Source organism: Callorhinus ursinus, unplaced genomic scaffold (genome assembly GCF_003265705.2).
Source record: "Callorhinus ursinus isolate GAN/ISIS: 27379988/994484 unplaced genomic scaffold, GSC_fseal_2.0 scaffold13, whole genome shotgun sequence".
In the NCBI taxonomy this organism is placed as follows: Eukaryota; Metazoa; Chordata; class Mammalia; order Carnivora; family Otariidae; genus Callorhinus; species Callorhinus ursinus.
In genome coordinates this window covers 2,811,646-2,834,471 of record NW_027397075.1, presented here as the reverse complement: position 1 = coordinate 2,834,471, position 22,826 = coordinate 2,811,646, and the positions used below count along the sequence as shown (strand labels likewise).

Below are 22,826 nucleotides of genomic sequence, written 5' to 3'. Positions count from 1 at the left end.
TATAATGTGTATATATATATATATATATCTATATATATATATATAGATATATATATATATCTTAGAACAGATGATCCTGGAATGTAATTAGAGCTCTAGCAGTGTCAGTTTTTATTAATATCATTAATATTAATATTGCTATTACTAATGATATAGTAACAATCACCTGAATCAGAAAATATTCCTGGGAAATCAGAAGCAGACTCTGCACTGAGCATGGAGCTGAGAGATGGGGCTCGATCCCATGACCCCAAGATCATGACCTGAGCTGAAATCAAGAGTTAGATGCTTAACTGACTGAGCCACCAAGGTGCACCCCACTTTTTTGAGAGTTGATTCTAAGAGAGGGAGGGCACAGAGCAATTTTGACTATCAATGGCAGGAAAAGGTAGTGGGAAATAAAAAGGGAGAGAGGAAAAAGCTTAGTCAAATGCACTCCTAACACTATATGAGAGAGGCTCAATGAGGTGCACTATTTCTCTGACATTTCAAACCTTAGATGCTGCTTGTAAAAAATGGACTCAATCTTAAATAGAATGGGGGTAAAAGTAACACTGAATACAAATTAAAACAGTCAAAATGGCAGAAGATTCTGGGGATATGAGTTGGAACAAACCTACCAAGAAGGAGAAAGCCTAACACCTGATGTGCAAGGAGGCATGCAATAAAAGATTATGAGAGGAATTTGTTGAAACAAAGCAAATTAGCATTTGGAATTTGGGAGCTCAGGCTATGGTCACAAGTTGACATAACCCATCTCCGACAGAAGCATTTCTACCTAGACAGTGATATGGCACGGAGCCTTTAGGTGAGCTCAAAGATGCCAAGACATCAAAGGGACTCAGTGTGATGCATGGCAGTCCCTGGAGAGAAAGAAGAGAAGTTGCTTTCTGCATAGCAATCTCCCAAACCACCTTGGAGAGAGAAATGACACTCTGAGTGGAATGAATTATGGATGGGACCTTCTTGATAGTGACAGTGGCAAATGGTAAGGGTAATGATAACGAGCCCCTTCTGTGCCAGTGTTCTAAGCTCTTTTAGCACATAGACCCCATGAGCCGTGTACACTATCAGTCCTGTGTGCCAGAGGCCTTGCAGCAGCAGCATCCTAAGATGACCCCCATGACCTCTGCCTCCTGGTATAGTGCCCTGGAAGATCCTTTCCCCTTTAGTATGGGAGGACTTGCAACTTGCTTATGTCAACAGAATATGGCAAAGGTGATGGACTCCTTGATTAAGCTATGTCATATGGCAAGAGTGATGGGATGTCACTCCCTTATTTGTTTATATGTACTTATATTTATATAAGTACAAAGGAATCATTCTCACTCCTGCTAGCCTTGAAGAGGCAAGCCACCCCGACTTCCAGAGCCACAAGAAAATGAATCCTGCCAACAGTGTGAATGAACTCAGAAGCTGATTCTTCTCCAGTCAAACCTCTAAATGAGAACGTGGCCCAGCTGATACCTTGATCACAGCCTAGTGGGTCCCTGAGCAGAGGAGCCAGCTAAGCCATGTTCAGACTCCTGACCCATGGAAACTGTGAGATAATAAATGTGTGTTGTTCTAAGCTGTTAAGTGTATGGTAATGTGTTACACAGTCACACAAAACGAATACATTTTTTGTCAAGGAATTAGAGCAATGACCTAGGTTCCGTGATTCAGATAATCCATCAGTTTCCCAAGAGGGCCAAACCAGAGTAGGATGAGTGACCATATGCATTGGAGCCCCCTCATGGTATGGAACTACCTATGTCCCAGAAGTCTCTCTATTTTTCTTGTGATGCCTTTGAGACATTCTGAGCTCCTTATTCCAGATTTAGTTGTCCCATAGCACTCTATACTTTGTCATCAGACACTTACCACATAGAACACTTGTTTATCTGTCTCTTACTCCCACTGAAATATAAGCTCACTGAGGGATGGGACTGAATCTAGCATCTTCAACTTCTAGCCCAGTGCATGGTCCCGTAAATACCTGTTACATGAAAATATGAACGTGTGAGTGAGCAAATGACTTACTGTACACTGTCAATCAAGGTATCATAGCCTAGTGATGAAGAATAAGATGCTGAGGCATTGAGAAACCTGCCCAAGATATCATGACTAGAAAGTGGTATATAGTAAGGGTCAGCAAACTATAGCCTACCGACCAAATCAAGCCCATCACCCATTTTTGTATCAACCACAACAATAGTTCTTACATTTTTAAGTGGTTGGAAAAACCAAATAATAATATTTTATGATACGTGAAAATTCTAGGAAGTTCAAATTTCAGTGCCCATAAATAAAGTTTTATTGGTACATAGCCACGCTCATTTGCACCAGCCGCCTGTTGTCCAATGACTGTTGAATGGTGGACTTGAGTAGTTACACCAAAGGTTGTATCGCCCACAAAGCCTAAAACATTTATTGTCTAGCCTTTTCAGAAAAATTTGTTTCTGAAGTCAGGCCACATGGATTCAAATCCCAGCTTATTTCTCTGCTGTTTCGCCTTGGAATGTCACTTAAATCTTTTGTTCTCTCCTCTGTAAAATGGAGATAAAACATTACCTAACTCAGCATAGTGATGAAGAATCACTCACAATGTATGTAAAATTCTTGAGCGCAAAGTAAATTCCCAATAAATGTTAGTTATGATCATCATCCTATTATGCCATATCATGTCCAGTTCATGTTATGAAAATTTATTCTGTAAGAGAAATATTTTTGTCATGAAAGATGGCTACCTGGTATTTCTAGATACTTATTATTTTTATTTTACTTTTTTAAGATTTTATTCATTTGAGAGAGTGTGAGTGAGCATGAGCAGGGGTAAAGGGGGGCAGAGGGAGAAGCAGACTCCCCACTAGCAGGGAGCCCAACTTGGGGCTTGATCCTAGGACCCTGGGATCATGACCTGAGCAGAAAGCAGCCGCTTAACTGACTTGAGCCTCCTAGGCGCTCCGATACTTATTGATTATTGTAGTTAAGCTTCTGGTGACCAGAATGGGTAAACTCTATATCCACCATCTTCTGCCAGTCCCTGCCAAGCAGAACACTGCATTTCGTAGGCTTATTTGTGCGTATATTTGTGTGTGTGTGTATGTGTGTGTGTACATGTACATAATACACATTGCACTTGGTGGATGATTCTCACTTTTGGTAAAATGTCATGCTTTGAAAGGCTTATGACCAGACAACATTGAGAGTTTGGACTCAGAGAATGTGCTAGGTTCTAGTATCCAATATATGGTCATGCAAGCCAACCTTTATATGACTTTTTTTTGGGAGAGAGTGGGGGAGGGGATAGGTAATATTGTCTATAAACAGTTAAGATGCTTTCCCCCACTACCCTTCGTGGTACCTGATATTCTTCTATTGGATATTCATTACTCAGGTTCTCAAGTTTTTTAGTCTTTAAAAATATTCTAGCACCTAGTGGAGTGCCAAATATCCTGTAAGATACATATTTCAAGTGAAAACTGAGCAGGATTGTATAGAAATATGGTCCAGTGGAGGATAAATGTCTCAGAAGAAATGAATGTTCTTCAGGAATCTGACCTCCCTTGCTCTTCATAAGGCCCTCATGATGGTTGCATTTTCAGAGGAAAATAACCAAAGGCAAAGAGAAGGACTTACTATTGGTGTTTTGGGAGGTCAGCTCTTATCCATCCCAATAAAGCTCAATAGCCCCAGAGTTCTTACAACCCCAAGTGTTGGAATACTAGCCCCTGGACTTTCTTGTCAGATGAGTGTGCAGTACAGTGGTCTGTACATCGAGCCACTTGTTCAAGCCAGAGGTGCCTCTTTAGGTCTTTGGAAGTGACAACTCTTGCCTCCTGGTCACTATACTGTTTTCCAGAAAGGTCTTCAGAAGGAAAGTTCTGCTGAAGCACTGACCACTGACTTCCATAAAGAGTCCTGTCCCAGGGTCAGACTCTCACATCTGGATCTAAAACAGCAAGCGATAGTGCTATAAACTTCAAAATAAAAGATTCCTTGGCCTTAGGCAGGGAAGCATTATAAATCTTGCTGAGAACTTGAGACGCTGGTTAAACTCATTATTTGCTGTTCAAGACTCTCCTCTTGCAGTTTTCATCCTTTGTTAAATTTATAATCTTTAAATCCTTAGCCAAGATCCAAGCCTTTAGGGAAGAAGCAGCCGGAAGATTTAAAACTTCTCCTGTCCCCAGGGATGTTAATGGTGAAATAGACTTTCGTAATACGTTCTTAATTGTCACCATAAATCAACATCATCCAATATGTTAAGTTTGCCCATGTAAATTGCCGATTGGAGAGCCTTTTCCATGCTTTGGAGACAGTTGTAACTTTGATGAGACAAGTGGTCTGTCTTTGGGGATGTGGCCCAATAAACATACTAATTCATTTCCTGAATACATGCCCTGCTCTTTACCCTCAGAGAAAGTGTCCTACTAGCTGAAGGAAGAAGCTCCTAAGTGTGGAGTGTTGAAGTTACAGCATACAAAGAGAAGGGCATTCTTACCCCTGGGCTATAGTTTTTCACTGAAATCTTCTGTGCCTTAGCAATTGTTCCTTTAAATGGGTCCTCTGGAATTTGCCAGCCAGCTTATCCAGTCTTTGAGAATTTCTCTGAGGGTATCCCAACTACTTTTTTTTTTTTTTATATGCGTGCATTGCCTGCATTTCTTTCCAATCAATTCGGTCATCAAACATTTGCTGCATACCTACTACGTGCACTGTTTTTGGCATGAAGCTGTCACGGAGAATAACATAGCAAAGAACCCCACATCTCAAAGGAGGACAATGGGTGACTTATTTTTATAAATGAAAATATCTGGTTCTGTGATGAAAATAATCAACACTCTTCAGTTTCAAAGAGGCTCTTTCAGGGTGGAGGGTTACAAAGAAGTCTTAACCGAGGAGTTCACATCTAAAGTGAGACCTGCGGGGAAAGAGGCAGCCCTCCACAGTCCAGGGGAAGAGTAGTGCAGGCCAAGCACCAGTGAGGATTGGGACCCAGAAGAATGAGCTTGACATATTTGATGCACAGTTCAAAGGTGGAAGTGGCTGGAGTATGAGAGAGGGTCAGTGCAGAGAGATTAGATGGGAGAGAGGGCAGGGGTCAGATCACAGAGGGCCTGACACTGGAGGGGATTCTGAGCATGAAGGGAAGCCCTGTAGGTTTTGTTGGCATGTTGTGATTTTCATTTAAAAGGCCAGTTCCTTCTGCAGAGAATGGCCTGCAGCAGGTGTGGAAGCTGGGAGTTTTCCAGGCGAGGGGGGCAACCAGGAGGGGAGGGATAAAGGGTGGGCGGGGAGAGGATGATGCAGTTGATGGAGTGGAGGGATTGGCAATGAGAGGATGAGGGAATGGAAGGGATCAGGGGTGACGTTTTAGGTTTTGGCTGAAGGAGCTGCAGGAAGGGTGGTGCCATTTACTGAAATGGGAAAGAGACACTTGGCTTTTGCTTGAGGTTTTATCTGGGGGACAGGCACTCATCGGTTCCGTTTTGGCCACGGGGCGGGGGGGGGGGAGGTTTGAGGAGCCTGGAAAACACTGAAATCGGGCTGTCAAGGCTGCAGGTCATGTTTGTGCCTGGAGCTCAAGGGACGGGTCCGAGTAAAAACCAGTATCGGTGATTTGAAAGGCTCCCAGCTGAAGGGTGGAAAAACCACAGCTTCCCTCAGCACCAGCTTTTTATGAGCACAGATAATTAGCCAGGACCCCACCTGGCAGGGGCATGGCACGAGTAAGCAGACAGAGCCCTGGAGGCTGGACGTTCAAGCTGTCTGCCCTGTGTCCCTGGCATCTCACCTGTTTTCTTTCATGGTGCTTCCTCTATGCAAATTGCTCATTCATTTTCATTCAAGAAATATTTCTTGTGTGCCCCCTGCATGCCAGACACTATGCTAAGCTCTTGGGAGAAGAGTATATATAATATATTTACAAAGCAGGTCAAGATGGGAGGGGGACATACACACACGTATGTCATCTATGTGATGTACTGTATACATAATTGTATGAAATCAGAGTTGCATTGGTTCTGTACCTGGGAAAATTCTCTTGTGCTCTTCTTTCATGGTCATACTTGACCTCCACTCCTAACGATACTGTGAAGGACAGGGAGTAGTGCCAAATTCTTTCTGAGTTCTCCTTCCATGTTTCAAACTCTGTGGTGTTTGATCCCCAGTATTTCAGTTCATGTGGAAAAGGCCACCCAAAGGTGCCTAACTTGAAAGAGAAGAGGAATGCAAGGAGAACCTGAACTTAGAAAGATATATGGAGTGGGGTACCACCAGCAACACAGCCAGCCTCAAGGAGGAAACAGCGAAAGCCAGCGTCCAGGTACTGCTCACCTAGAGGGCGTGCCTGCACTTTATCCTTGAGTACTCACCCAGAAAACTAGGGTGAGAAACAGGTTGGCACTCCGTGGAGGGGTGAAGCCATGCATGCCTAGAGGTAACCTGGTAAGCCCAGGGGAAGGAGAACCTGCAAGTTCCTGAGTCGTTCCCTGTGAAATGAACTCTGGAAATAAAAAGTTCCGTTTTAGAAAAATACATTTCTTGCTCATCTCTTCTGGACTCTGATGTTTACCCCAGATGAAGGATGACTTCAGAGGGAAAAGTGAGTTCCTTTTGGTTGGTTATGAATGTGTTGAGGCAGGAAGTAGAAATCCATGTAGTGGCAAGGTTTTAAAGTAGACTTTTGAGGCTAATGGCGGCATGAAGTTACTCAGAGGATCTTTCCACTAACATCTGATGCATGGAAGGGAGCAAGAAAGTTAAGTTAACCACTCCCGGGACTGCAGGTGGTGCTGAGCAGGGCACACGGGGAACTTGGGTCAGAAGTCTGCATTTTGCCTTTTCCCTTCCCAGACTCCTTTCCCTGACTTGTATGGCACATTAAACCCTTAAACAATAACAGCTTTCAGGATCCATGATGCATCATTAAATAAGTTAAGGGCTAATTAAAGGGGGCCCTGTCTCCCTAATTTTACTATGCTAAATCACCTGTGCCCCATTTCAGCAAGTGTTTCCAAGCCAGGAATTTGCCCATAAAATGATCTCACATTAGCCCGGTGTGTTGGGTTTCATTTCCTTTTATGCAATTATCTATTAGTAATTGGAGAAGTCATTACCACAGAATAAATAATTGAACATAAATTAGATGACGTTGGAGTCACACTTTGGCTGAAGAGAGGTGCAGTGTGTCACGCACGTATTTAAACGCTAAGAGTGCAAAGCACCCTGCCCTGCAGCCATCTGTACCTATCCTGCTGGTGTGGAATTCCAGTTGTTGTATATCCTCTTTTCTTAGGTGAAATGCAGACCCTGAAAAGGTCAGACCATCTGCTCAAGTGTAGGATAAGTTGGCAGTAAAGTCAGGTGTCACCAGGAGAGTTTTAACTGTCTGAGAAGGGGCCTCACAAGGTGGTCTTTATTTGGGGGATGGATTTATCATGCACCATCCGGGACCTCCCAGGCTTAGAAGCTTTCTACATCAGCACAGGAGAGTGGAATGTTCTCTCAGGTATTGAGGCAAGAGCTTGATTCAAGTAGGCTTCCAGAAATGGAGAAAACACCCAAATGTCAACATATTCATTTAAAAGGAGGAAATAGGGCATCTTGGAAGCAGGGTACAGAGAGTGCCCTGCATAACTCCAGGGGCCACAGTTCATATTGGGCTTCTTGCCAGGGACACGCTTTTGCCTCCTGGTCCAAACCTTGTACCCTTGAAGGCAAGTGACCACTTGGTTTTACAGTTGAAGAAACAGAGGCCAAGATAAATTGGTATATACCTAAGAAATATATTTACCCAGTGGCAGAACTTGGGCTCAAACCTAGATCTTCTGGTTCTTAGTTCAGTCCTCTCACTGACTGTTGACTTTTTAGGTTACATACCATATGACTCCATTTATATAACATTTCCTAAATGAGAGAAGTTTAGAATGGGAGGAACCAAGGCTTAGAGACAGAGAGGGGTGTGGGTGGGGGGTGAGGTGACTGTAGTTATAAAAGACCAACATGAGGGATCCTTGGGGTGATGGATGTGTTCTGTATCTTGATATGATGATGGTACATGCACCTATGTACGTGATAAATTTGCATACAACTAAATACACAAGTAGATAAATGGGGCGATCTGAATAAGATCAATAGATGTCATCGCTATTAATACCTCGTTATGATATTAGACTATAGTTTTGCAAAATGTTACCATTGGGGAAATCTGGGCATAGTGTACGTGGGGGCTCTCTGGTTATTTCTTTTTTTTTAAAGATTTTATTTATTTATTTGAGAGAGAGAATGAGAGATAGAGAGCAGGAGAGGGGAGAGGGTCAGAGGGAGAAGCAGACTCCCTGCTGAGCAGGGAGCCCGATGCGGGACTCGATCCCGGGACTCCAGGATCATGACCTGAGCCGAAGGCAGTCGCTTAACCAACTGAGCCACCCAGGCGCCCCTCTGGTTATTTCTTATACCTGCTTGTGAATCTACAATGATCTCAGTGAAAATTTCAACTAAATAAATGAACGAGGGTTTGGTATATAATAGCATAGATAAATCCCAAGTATGCTATCTAGTTTTCTGATGCTTGAAATGTTTATTTAAAAACTGCTAGGGGTTCTTGGGTGGCTCAGTCGTTAAGCGTCTGCCTTCCGCTCAGGTCGTGATCCCAGGGTCCTGGGATCGAGCCCTGCATTGGGCTCCCTGCTCGGCGGGAAGCCTGATTCTCCCTCTCCGACTCCCCCTGCTTGTGTTCCCTCTCTCGTTGTCTCTCTCTCTGTCAAATAAATAAATAAAATCTTAAAAAAAAAACTGCTTAAAAACATTGGGAAGGTTTTATTATGAAACTTTTCAAACATACAGAAAAGTAGAAAAGACAGTATAATAGAGACCCATATAGCTATCCCCTAGCATTTGTTAGCATTTTGCCATATTATACTTAGTCATTTTAGAGTACGTACAGACACATAACACTTTGCCCTGAAATATGCGACCCTGCGTTTTCAAAGAATAAGATCACTTTCCTATGTAACCACAATACCATTATCACACCTAACAAAATTAACAATTCTTTAATATCATCTATTAAGTTGGTCCATGTTTAAATTCCTGCAATTTTCTCAAATTGTATTTTATAACTATTTTTTTAAAACCAGGATTGAGGGGTGCCTTGCTGGCTCTGTCTGTTAAGCATCCAACTCTTGATTTCAGCTCAGGTCATGATCTCAAGGTCCTGGAATTGAGTCCCGTGTCAGGGATCCATGCTCAGTGGGGAGTCCGCTTGAGATTCTCCCTCCCCCTCTCCCTTTGCCCTACCCCTCAAATAAATAAATAAATCTTAAAACAAACAAACAAACAGGATCCAAACAAGAAAAATGGGTTTTGTTTGGTTTTCATGTTTCTTTTAGTCCTTTGCAGCTAGGGTCCATTCTTACACATTGATTACAGTATCCTTCATAATTCAAGGACAGCCTTGGGATGGTTGTGTTTTTGGCAACCATCCTCCAAAAGACTCTTGAAAAGGCTTTTCTTATGAAGTTCTTATTAACACTACCTTACTTCGTAGGCTGCTATTTACCTTTTGAATATATTATCTCATCTGATTCAGTAACACTGGATGCTCCAGTTTTCTCAGTAATAGACTTGAGGTAATATTAGCTTTCATTCAGGTATTAATGGGATACTTCTTATTATCCCCACTTCACAGAGGGAGGAAACTGAGTTTCAGAGAGGTTAAGTGGCTTTCCCAAGGTCACCATTACTGGCAGAATCAGACCCCTTGACTCAGTTATCTTTCTACTGTGCCATTTCCTAGGACCACACAGAGAGACAAAGAGAAGCCACAGCGCTGCGCACTGCGCTCCACCTAGCAATTTCTGGAGCTGGACTACCCACCTGCCCTATTTAAAATGTGGCAGACTCTTGTCTTGCTGCCGACTGCAGAAGTGGGATTTACCCAACATGGCTAGAGGGCTGGAAGGCTAGGCTCAACCTCATCTCTGCTTTGACTCACTGTTTTTGCAGGTGATACTGGTGGCCCACCCACATCCCTTCTGCTCTCACCATTTCCGTGGGAGTTGGCCTAACTTCCAACTGCTGGCGCCCGTGTCTCTTTCTTGAAGGGTCTTTGGGGTCCCTGGAGCCTATTTTGCCCATGCTCATGGGAAACTGGAGAGAGTGGGAAGTTATCACCTCTCAGGAGTAGGCACCAACCTATGATGATTGAAAGTTGGGGAACAATTTTTCAGCCCTTTTGGATGACTCAACAGTGCATATTCCACACTGGTCCCAGAGAGTGCCAGTATGGCTAAGCCCCAGTTTCCCACGGTGGTAATTTGCCTGGTAACATACCCTTCATACTGGTTTCCCTCCCTTCCCTGTCTCACTTCTCTTCACCCTACTCATGTGTCCTTGGATCACCTCCTAATAAATCATTTGCATTTGAATCCTTAATTTTAGGGTTTGCTTCTGGAGGAACCCAAATGAAGACACTTCTCTAGGTCTTTGGCTAGGACCACCAGGAGATGTGGCTTTTGTCTTCTTGGGCACACAATTCATGTTGATTTACCAAGAAAATGGTTTGGGATGAAGAAACAGTGACCAACCCAGGATGAAAGGTTTTCTCCCGCACATGAAAGCTCTATGGCCTAGGCTATAGAAAGTTATCTATCGTCAGATCTTGCTTGGAAGGAGAATGAGATCCCTAAAGGAAGGACACCCTTAAAAGATATTTTACCATATCCATTAAAGGAGGCCTATAAATTCTAGGACTTGGGGGCTTTGCAAGTACAATATTCCCCCCTCCCCCACAGGAAGAAAAAGCTTGCATAAGACTCTGCTTTTAATTAACAACATGTAGTTAAACTAATATTGCTTCATTACATAGAGTGAGAACTTCTGACAGCAACTTTCAAAGGGAGAAAGTACCAATCTGACCTATGTTGACTATAAAGCATCGTTTCTTAAGCAGCTTAGCAGAGGTAAGGCAGGGCAGATTTATTTAGATCGTTAACCCTGGGAAATAAAACTGGAGCTCGGCGCAGCGTTTGTAAAACGGCTGCCTTGCCTACACTGGGGTGCTTTGCTTTCCAGAGGACAAAGGAAAGTGATGGAAAAGGCAGGGCATTGGTGTATTGCTGCCCGCGGAGGAGCTTTGGGTGGTACGTGTCCCCCTCCAGCTTTATCATCTTCCTGGAGATAGTTGGGCTTTGATGTGCATTACAACATATCTCTTCCAGGCTTAGACCTTCCTCTCTGTCCTTGGTTGGGGCGGTTTATTGGCCAGTCTGTGCAGAAAAGCCACAATAAGGATTTTGGGCTGTACCAATGACACAGCAGTTTAATAATCGTAAATCCCAGGCAGATCTACCCAAAGGGGAAATGGGGTGGAAGAAGTTGTGCAGACAGACAGGGGTTAACCTGCCTCTCCCAGGAAGGGCAGGTGCAGTGGGAGGCACAGCAGAGTTAGCTGGGATGGCCATGTCACAGCCTTATTACCTGATTGGCCCTTATGTGCTCAGGATGTTAAAGCCTGACATTTTAAAAAACTTGCAGGGGGAGGGAGAAGTAATTTTATATTTGCTGAAAATTTGCAAAGATGGCATAGATCATTAGACACCGTACCCAGGTTCTTGTATTGTTAAAACCTTATATTATCATGGTACTTTGGTCAAAACCCAGAACCCAACAGGGGGCATCACTATTAGCCAAACTCCAGACTTTATTCAGATCTTGCCAGGTTTTCTATTCATATCCTTTTTTTATTCCAGGAGATCACAATACATTTCATCGCCACGTCTCCTGAGTCTCCTCTGGTCCAGTGACAGTTTCTTGGTCTTTCTTTGTTTTTCTTGACAGTTTTGAAGAGTACTGGTCAGGCGTTCTGTAGATTGTCCCTCAATTTGGGCTTCTCCTGGTTAGACTGGTGTAATAGGCTTTGGGGAAGGATAGACAGAGGGAAGTGCCCTTCTCATGCATCATGTTGGGGGTGGGTACCATCGACATGACTGGCCACTGGGTAAGTTAACCTGATCACCTACACCTGATTCATAAATACCTGTTTACCCTTTTCAGGGCAGGAGTATGGTTGATGGGAATATATTTTGTCAGCAGGCAGGGGTGCCTTAGGCTTGAGTCAAATAGCACATTCCTGAGGACGACAAAGCCAGCAGATCTGGGGCAGGAAGGCAAATTTGTTGATGGGAATTAAGGGATGATTCTGTTGTGCTCCTGCCCGTAATGAAGCCACTGTAGGCAGTCAGAGAACCCAATATGACAGGTGAAATAACTGTGTTCCAACATTGGACAAAGACAGCACATGATGTTGGATGTTTATAGACATTTTAGGTGTAATATTCAAAAACGGGAAAACCCCAAATGCCTTTCACCATATGAATGGATAAATGAATAGAAGGGGATTCAGATAATGGCATTCTCCTCAGTCACGAAAAAGAATAAACTGACAGTATGTGCAACAACATGGATGAATCCCAGAAAACTCATTCTGAGGGAGAGAAGCTAGACACGGAGGAGCACATACTGTTTGATTCCATTCATATTAAATCCTAGAACAGGGAGACGGCTTTATGGTGACAGAAAGGACTGACCATGAAGGGACATGAGGATCTTTAGGGTTTCATATTTGATTGAGATGGGGGGTTATACAACCATATACACTTGTCTAAACTCATCAGGCTGTACCCTTAAAATGGATACATTTTTTTTACATAAATTATACCTCCATGATATTGATGTAAAAAGTAAAAAAGAAAAATAATTAAGGACAGAGTCTTGGAAACTGAAGTTTTTATGGAAAGAGGTAGAGGAGAGGTCATGGGGAGAAGCTGAGACCCGGAATGTGAACCTCTCCAAGGATGTCGAGTCCTCTGTGTAGGTGGCATATGGGGATGGCTCCAGGGGCTTAAAGCCACTCATCTCCTTCCTGATCCTCCCAGGTCTTACCCAGGTCCTCTTTCACAGTGCTTAGTATTAAATATATCTGTATCTGTGAATTTACTGTGACTTTCATTTTCTTAAATGAGATGGTTAAATACCTTTTTTTTTTTTTGCCAACTTAAAAATACCAGTTTCTACAGATGGAGATAAACAAGTCAAATGTCTACTTACATTTAATTTATTTAGTTCATATGCCAATGTCAATTTGGGTATAAAATAATACGTCATTTTGGGGCACTGGGTGGCTCAGTCTGTTAAGCGGCAGACTCTTGGTTTCAGCTCAGGTCATGATCATGTGGTCGTGGGATCGAGCCCCACATTGGGCTCTATGCTCAGTGTGGCGTCTGCTCCAGATTCTCTCTCCTACTCCCTCTCCCTCCAGCTCATGCTTTCTCTCTCGGTCAAATAAATAAATAAAATCTTTAAAAAATAAAATAATAGGTTATTTTAGAGCATAGCTTTTTTTTCTCACGGTCCCATTTCATGAAATCTGTACTCATATGCATAGGGCCATCTGTGTCTCCACCACTCCTTCAGCCACCGAGAAGAGGCATTCGTTTTATTAGTGAGCGCTGCTTTATGCTTGGCCACAGTGGGGACCCATTTGTCTCAAGCCTGGCCAGCCCTGGCTGCCACGCGGGGTGACAGGAGTGGTTAGTTAGCCAGTTGGCTGTGCAGCATATTCAGCACAGAGGGGCTACAGACCCGGTAGAAGTGTACCAACTCCTCTAATTTAGGAGCATATCCTAAAAGGATGGCCTCTCCACCTACTACATTTGGCCAGATAGATCAGTTTCAGTTTTGATCACCCAGGGGAATTCCACTCACATGGTCTGTGAAGCCCAAAGCTCTTTTGGCAGCTACTCCTAGCATTCGCTTCGGAGTCTATAAAAGCAAGGTCTTTGGGAAGAGCCCGGGGCTCTCTCGTGGCCTGTTATCTTACAGATAGCTAACTAAACTTGACTTTCTAGAAGCCAACTCAGAAGAGCCTGGGGAGGGAATCTTGTGCCCTTGGGTCAGACCCTTCCTGAATAAGTTATTTGAAGACAGCAGCTAACTAAGGACTGAATAATAATAAGAAATCTCAATATTGGTGCAACTCATTGTTCAAAAAACCTGGTTCTGAGCATTGAAACCAGTTCACCGTACAGATAATTCCAAAGAGTTGTATACATGGGACCAGAAGAGTGAAAATATAATGTAACTATGCCTGTAAAGCAAGCCTACACCATGCATATACATTTGTAGATGGTTGGAATTCTGTCACAGTGGCTTAAATCTCTGATAGCAACAGCTATAGTGTTCATTAATTGCTCCCTCCATTTGTAAGTAAGTACAATGCCCTAGACAGTTTGTTCTGGCCTGGGGATGTAATAGTTGACAAGGCAGTCTTATACGCCTTTGATGACTTATTTATGAATGTGTTTCATGATCCCAGAACACATCGGAGTATTTTATACTCTCCTGTCTTTGCACCCACTGCCCCCTCTGCTACTGGTCACTTCTTTTTGACACTTCCTCCTCTGTCTGCCTCGCAGGCTCCTACTCATCCTGCAGAAACCCAGGTGACGTGATACCCTTTTTGTGCAGGTTTCCCCTAAGCTCTCCTTGTCACTCCTCCCCCGCCCCTGATAGGATTAGCTCCTCCCTGCTGTATGCTATACTCTACCTTCTAAGTGCTTCTCCTTCTTCTTTTTATTATGCTGAATTGCAGTTTTATTTGTGTCTTTCTCCCAATAGACTGGGAGCATCTTTGGGAAGAAAGTGTATTCTTTTCCATTTCTGCGTCATAATGCCTAACACATACTAAGCACTCAGAAAATGTTGCGGGATGGCCTTTTAAGCAAGTTCAATGTCTAGTTGCTTACGGTTGAAACTTCTTTTTTAAGAGCTGCAGGGTCACCTAGGTGACTGGCATTGCACCTGGTAATTCAACTTCCTGTCCCCACTTTTAAGTCCTCAGAGGACTCTCAGAGCCAATTGTGTTTTGCTACCCCTGACCAAGGTATTGGTCGAACCAATCATCTGTCCACTCCAGTTACCTACCCTGTGTGCTTTTTATGAGAATCTACTGCTTTGCCACCCCCTTGTGCTCTGAATTGTCTAATCTGTTCCCACCAGAAACCCAGTGGGGCAGACAGGGACTGTCACCCTCAGTCGGAGAAGAGCTCAGGGAAGTTGAGCCGTTTGCAAGGTTGTACACTTCGCAGGTAGACAGTAGGAATTGGAAGTTGGATTTTCTGATTTCAAATCTAAACCAGGATACTTTTCAGAATGAGAAAGCTCTCTTGTCTACACATCCATCATGTATTATGTGTGCTATGTATATTGTATGTGCCATGTATTATAGAGGAGGCTGAGAAGGTGAGGGTTATTTCCTAGAGGAACAAGCAGACACATGTAAAATGCAAAGAGACAATATAGAGTCAACATGGAGAATGCAGGAGAGATGAGAAAGAGAAAAACAGCCCTGGACAGTCAACCGCTGACCTCACACTCACAGCTGGTCCTTGGTGCTGTCCCAGTGAACATTGGCAGGTGCACAAATGACCAACATCAGACAAGGTCGCCCTGTGGATATAATGGAGCAAGACAAACCCAAAACCATTCTGTAATCATGTGTGAGCACAAAATAAGACCACTGTCAAAGCCACAAAAAGACAGGCATCCTTATTTCCTGGCTTATGGGAGTGACTTCTGCTTCCTTATCAGTTATAACTTCAGCTCTACTTCATTCCTTTTGACCACGAGATACGATTCATTAGGACCCCCAATCAGAATTATCATCATCCTCACTTCCTGACACATCCAGTCCAGAGTAAGGCCTTGCTCCCTTGCAACCTCTCCCAAATCACACACCATCTCAAATCCTATAACAAGTTCCTGCTAGTACTAATAATAACCTCTTACTAAGATGCCTCATGGCATCTTCTCCATCGTGGGCCATCCCCCTCATTGCTGTGGGCCAGTAAAGCCAACCTTGTTTGACGAAGTGTGTTTCTGGTGGTCTTCAACTCATGGGCATACAGCAAATGGAAAAAGAAATACCAGATGTGTGGTACAGATAATACTGATTCAAAGGCTTCCCATGAGACCTCTGGAAGTCTGTCAATTTCAGTTTTCAGCATGGATCTTGTCTCCTTTCTGAAAGAAGCTGAGATCCTCTTACTTCTTCTATTAGTCATGGCGTAGAACAGGACTTTTCAACCTTGTTTGTGCATTGGAACCACTTGGGTAGCTTTAAAAACACAGATATCTGGGTTCCAACTCCAGAGATGCTGGTTTAATTGGTGTGGGTTGTGGCCTGGGCATCAGCATTTTTTAAAGCTTGGAAGTGAGGCCAATATGCAGACAAATTTGAGAATTACTGGTAAAATATGATTTCTGTGTGTGTGTGTGTGTGTGTGTGTGTGTGTGTGTGTGTAGAACAACATAAGAGGATGTGAATGTATGCTTGACCGTGAGTGCTTGTGTGTATGTGATATTTGTGGTAGAGGAGGAATGTGCTTATGTGTGTTATGTAAAATGGGATGTCTATGTGTGTGGCAAAGTGAGGCAGGCCTGTGTGTGTAAGAGTGTGTGCACTGTGCAGCCCTGTGGGAGGTAAGGACATCAGATGGCTGGGGGGGCAATTGCACCTGCAGTTTATCGTGGAGATGGCAGCGAGAGGGTGTCTATGCCAGGCTCGTTGGCAGTTGGGGAGGAGTAGCTGACTGGGGAACTGAGTGAGGAGAGGAGGCCCAGTTAGCAGAGCAGGGCCTTGAGCAGCTGGTGGGAGCATCTAAAAATCCAGTGGTGTGGCAGTTACGTACGGACTTGAGGAGGATGCTCTTGTGATTCCCGTCTTGTGATTGGGAAAAGATGGAAAGCATGATTCTTCTACCTTTAAAAACTTACTGCCCCAGTTAATTTTGCTTAGAGTGGTGGTTGCCGACTGTTGTGGGCTTCGGGGTCATCAGGAGAGATTGTTAAAACACAGCTTGCTGGGCCCCCTCCCAGAGTGTTTGACTGTGTACATCTGGGGAGAGACCTGAGAACCTGCATTCTAACAAATGCCCAGGAGATGCTGCTGCCGGTGGTGGTCTTGGGACCACGAATTGAGAACCATTGGTTCAGAACAGTGGTTCTGTTTTCCCAGATGACTGCCTACTGGGCCCACTTGGGAAGTTACCCGTTCCTAGTTCTTATCTTGGACCACTTCAGTCAGTCTGTGTGTGTGTGTGTGTGTGTGTGTGTGTGTGTGTGTGTGTGTCCTAAGCAATGGGAGTTCTCAAAACTCCCCAGATGATTCTAATATTCAGCCAGAGTTGAAACCCTGCCTGGCAGGTAAGTTTCACAAAGGCGGACATTTTTGTCTGTTTCTTTTTTGTTCACTGGTGTATCTCCAGTACCTAAAAATTGCCTTTCACTCAGTAGATGCCCAGTAAACATTTGTTGAGTGAATGAGTGAATGCTACTTATGAGGTACCAGCCCTCCAAGACTGAGAGTTCAGCATTTATCTGAGCACCTCCTGCAGGGAAGGAAGTGTATGAGAGTACAATTTTTTTGCCTCTCCACACTGAGGTTCTTGAACTGTTGGCTTTTCTTTTCTTTCTTTCTTCCTTTCTTTTTTGTCTTGTGGCAGCAAGGAGCCTACAGGGGTTGAATAGCATGGGTCTTCTAGAGCTCTGGAGCTCAGCACCCTCATGTCTCTGTATATGACTAAGATTTTAAATTTTTTTCTCATTTAGCTGTCAGGAAAAACCTATCAGTGATGGAGAGAGGATGGACCAGCCACTGTCAGGGCCTTGGCTCTGTCATCCCCAGCACCCTGGCCCCAGGAACAGGGATACCCTGCTTACAGTTCAGATTTAGTCCTGAGCAGTTGGACCTGATTTGCATTATCCAGACCACTTTGCTGCCAGGGCTGATGCCATATACCTGGACATCGAGTTTGAGTTCAGAGCTCTTTTATCATTGTTTATTCTGTTTATTACTTACCAAAGAAATGTATTGATAACTAGTTTCTGGTAGAAAAAGGGACAAATCTAAGGGGAAGGTATGATTTTATTTCTCTTGCTATGTTGGGTCCTACTTTTTTAAAATAGATTTTATTCGTTTATTTGAGAGAGAGAGAGAGCGAGCATGCACATGTGCACACACATGAGTTGGGGGAGGGGCAGAGGGAGAAGGAGAGAATCTCAAGCAAACTCTGAGCCGAGCATGGAGTGCTTTGTGGGGCTGGATCCCATGACCCCGACATCATGACCTGAGCTGAAATCAAAAGTCAGATACTCAACCGACTGAGCCACCCAGTTGCCCCAAGGTCCTACTTTTAATGAAGACCTCTCCTTACTGTATTCACTGAGCAAATGTTTATGAAGGGCCTGTAATGGGCCAGACTCTGGGAACTAGGGATAGCATGTGAACAAGACCTGGAATCATGGCTAGGACAACACCGTCCAGTAAGACTGTGCTGATGGAAATCTTTCCTATCTGTGCCAGCCACTTGAAACATGGCTGGTGTGACCGTGAAATTGATGTTTGTTTTGTTTTATTTGAATTAATTTACACTTAACTTTAAATAGCCACGTGCTCTTTACCGCGGCTACCATATTCAACCAGACGGGACTGGTGAGTGAGGATGGCACATCATCTAAATACATGCTGACAGCATCTATTATGTGCTTTGAAGGAGAAACATAAAGTGCTTTGAGAACGTCTATCAGAGGCATGATATGTCATCTGAGGGGAAGAAGAAGGCATTCCCCAAAAAGCGACGTTTATGATCCTTCAATTCTGCCTAGAACTTCTCTTCATTGGAGACCTCAAAAATATCCCTGTGAGGACCAGATGCAGTTTCATTGTTACAGCTTTTTTTTTTTTTAAGAATTATTTATTTATGAGAGAGAGAGAGTGTGTGAAAGTACAAATGGGGGGAGGGGCAGAGGGAGAAGCAGACTCCCCACTGAGCAGGGACCCCCGGAGGTGGGGCTCCATCCCAGGACCCTGAGATCATCACCTGAGCTGAAGGCAGACACTTAACTGACTGAGCCACCCAGGCGCCCCTTGTTACATCCTTTTGATTGCCCTTGGTTTCTTCTCTCTCTAGGAATCCTCCTTCTTACTCCTTAACCCCAGAAAAGCATCCCCACACAAATAACCCCATAAGAGGAGCCCTGAGCCGCCAATTCAAACACTTCATCACCATATCCAGGTAAGTAAAGATGAAAACTTGTTGTGTTTATTGGTTATTGTGTTAGTGTAAATATTTTCCTGTAGCATTAGAGATTCTTCTTAATTGTAATTTTGATGGCAATCATCATGTTTCCCCCTGTGGTTCTACACTGTCATGTATCTCATCAATTTCCTACCTTTGGCATTGGGCACTATTTTTTTATCCCCATTATAAATAATGCTATGATGAACATCCTTATGCAGAAATCCATGCTTGCATTTCTGACTATTTTCTTGGGGTAGATTCTTCGAGGAGAGGAGGGTGATGACTGAATCAAAAGTCAGGAGGTTTTTGATTTTAAAGGTTTTTGATACATATGGCAAAATTGCCTTCTGGGGTGTTTGTACCAATTCATAATTTCTTTAGCAATGAATGAGAATTCTGGTGTATTCTGCTGTTCTCTCTTAAACTCGTATCAAACATGTCTGCATGTTGCTACAGAGACTTTACAACCATTATTTGTAGTGGCTGCATGAAGTTTGATTGTAGTGATGTGCTATAATCGTCCTCTCTCAAAAGAGGTTGCTAATTGATGCTGTTCATGCTGGGCTCTCCCTGGCCCTGCCAAATGGAGCGCCTCCATCAAGTCACAGCTGTCTGGAATCCATCTGGCCCTCCGGAGAGGGCTGTTCTGTGAACTTTCCACATCCATGGGCAGCATTTCTTAGGCACACACTTTCCTTTAATGATACTCCAGGAAATAGGGGTTTCTTGGAATAAAATCCAGGCAATAGACGCAACATTGGCCTTTGGCTGGGACAAAAGATACCTCAACCAGTGCATTCATTTCTGCCTGAAAAGAAAGAACACTGGAATGGGAGTCAGAAGATTTAGGATAAGACCTGTTCTATGTGCCAGTCAGGACTTTTCTGGATAGAAACAATGGATAGAAACCTAACTCATACTGCATAAACAAAAAAGAGAATTTGTTATTTCATATATAGCAGTCTTCCTTATCTTCAGGGGCTATATTCTAAGATCCTCAGCAGAAGCCTGAAACAACAGATAGTACCGAGCCATCATATACTGTGATTTTTCCTATGCATACACACCTGTTATCAAGTTTAATTTATAAATTAGATATAGTGAGAGATTACTACAATAGTTATTAATAATAAAATAGAACAATTATAACACTATATTGTAATAAAAGTTTAATGAATGGGTCTCTCTCTCAAAATATCTTAGTGTCCCATACCCACCGTTTTTGTTGTCATGATGTGGTATGTTAAAATGCCTGCATGGTGAGATGAAGTGAGGTCAATGATGTAGGTCTTTTGACATAGTGTTTAGACTATTGTTGACCTTCTGATGATACATCAGAAGGAGGATCGTCTGCTCTTGGTCCGTGGTTGACCATGGGTAACTGGACATGGAAAGTGAAACCACGGATGAGGAGGGTGAACCTGTAAATGAAGATATCAGGGGAATTTAGTTTCAAGTGTGGCTGGATCTAGGATTTCTAATAATGCTGCAACCTTGATCTTGCTCTCCAGTATCTCTATTCTGCATCTCTCTATGCTGGTTCAATTCTCAGAAGATTGTCCTTTTATAGTCTATCACCAAACATGCTCTTAAAGACCCTAGTACAAGGGCCAAATTTTACTTGCTGCCTATTTTTCTAAACAGAATTTTATTGAAACACAGCCATACTTATTCATGCATGCATGGCCTATTAATGCTTTTACCCTAGAGCCACAGAACTGAGTATCTGCGAAAGAGACTGTAGGTAGCCTGCGAAGTGGTTAATATTTGCTATATGGTCCTTCACAGAAAATTTTTGCTGACACCTGGTTTGGTAGAAGGGTATTAATCCTCATTCTCAAAAATGTCTCCATGCTTGATCAATTATTAGCTCCCAGCCACCCTCTCGTTCTTAGTTTCATATCATGGTTTCTACCTAACCTCTTGAGTCTTGGGTCTCGTTTTTTGGACCTTCTAAGTGACTCTGATTGTAATCACTCTAAAATATTTTCCTTAAAGGCCATCTTGACCCTAATGTTAAACCCTGACCCTCAACCCCAGTCTAGACTTAAACCTCAACCCTAACCTTAATCCTCAGAGAAGTCTGGGACTTTGAGTTTGATAACCATCATCTTAGAATAACTTAATGAGCCATGCTGTTCAATGGATATTGTGTGTATTTTGCACTGAAAGAGGAGAGATGAGAAGAGTTGTATTTACAATTTAAAAAAGAAGTGCTTTGATCATCGGAAAGGCTTAGTGTTGCCACAGGCACGCTCCGGTAAATAATTATTTTAAGCAAGTGACAAACATGTTGCTTTATGTTAATATGAAAATGCAATCCCTGACTCATTTTCGGGCCATCTGCCTCATTTTCAGAGCCCTCATATTGCGAAGAAGTGCGCGTTAGTGTTTTCAGTGGTGTCAGAATGGAATTTTATCCCCCTGAATACCAGTTGGTGCTGTTAGGATGACCTAGCTTCGTTCATGATCCTCTGACATCTTGGGTCAACAAAAGTGTAAATGGAAACTGAGGGAAAGGAAAGAATATATTCAAGAAGACATAGGAAAGGAGAACCAGATGGGAGGATGGGACGAATGGGAAATAATCAGATAGTAGGTCCCAGGTACCAATCCCATGCCACAATCTCATCGAATCAGTCCCCTGCTTTACATTCTTCAGTGGCTGACCAGTGTTTACAGCATAAAGGCCAAGTTTCTTTTTTAATTTTTTTTCTTTTTTATTAACATATAATGTATTATTTGTTTCAGGGGTACAGGTCTGTGGTAAGGCCAAGTTTTTTGATGGCACCCACCACCCAGCATCATCTTGCATACCCTACTCTAGAATCCTGTATTTCAGTGCTGTAGAATTATAGGAAGTTTCCCCAATGCTTCCGTGCTTTGTCCATGCGCTCCTCTCTTTCTGGAATGCTCTTAATCTTTTTATCTTCCTGGATAAATCTTGCCTGTCCATCAAGATCCTGCTCAGGTATCATCCTCCATCAGGCTTCCTCTGACCCCTTCCATGCTCCTCCTCTGCGCCCCATGCAAGCATCAATCACGGTACTGGTTCCTTCATTCAGCAAGCATTTACTGGGCTCTGCTCTGTGCTGGGTGCTATGATAGGTGGTAAAGATTAACAGTCAGTTTACCATCTCAATCCCAAGTAGTTGTGGAAACAGATAAATCACTAGGCAACTACCCAACCATGCTGTAACATGGGAGATTCAAAGGGCTGTGGGCCACGGAGGGAGGCAGCTCCTTGGAGCCTAGGGGCTGAGTGTTCTAGGAGGGCCAGCAGCATGAGGGAAGTGTGTGAGTACACAAAGAGTTTGAAGCCTGGAAGGCATAAAAGCAGTTTGGGAAGTGTTAGTTGTGGAGGGAGTTAGGCAGGACTTTAGGTCATGAAGGGGTTTGCTAGCCAATATTAAGCATTAGGACTCTGTCCTTAGAACTTCAGGGAAACCACTAAAAGTTTTAAGCCAGAGAGTCATATCATCACATCTGTATTTTGCTTATATTTGTTTTATTTTCTTATTGTCTCCCACACTAGTAATAATATCAGCTAATGTTCCTGGAGGCTACCACGAGAAAGACACAGTGTTGAACTCTTTATCTACATCACCTCACTTAAAGCTTGTTACTGTCTTATAAGATAGATACTGCCATATAAACTTAATAGAGATTCAGAGAGATTAATTAGCTTGTTAAAAGTCA

At 43.3% G+C, this 22,826-nt stretch overlaps 1 long non-coding RNA gene across 2 annotated transcripts in view; it reads left to right on the top strand.

Moving 5' to 3' along the window:
• LOC141373966 (uncharacterized) overlaps nt 1–22,826 on the top strand; it is a 264,618-nt gene that overhangs the window by 149,090 nt on the left and 92,702 nt on the right. For both annotated transcript variants that reach the window (XR_012380423.1, XR_012380422.1), the window contains exon 2: nt 19,017–19,121. This is a non-coding gene — a long non-coding RNA (uncharacterized lncRNA). The remainder of the gene's footprint in view (nt 1–19,016; nt 19,122–22,826) is intronic.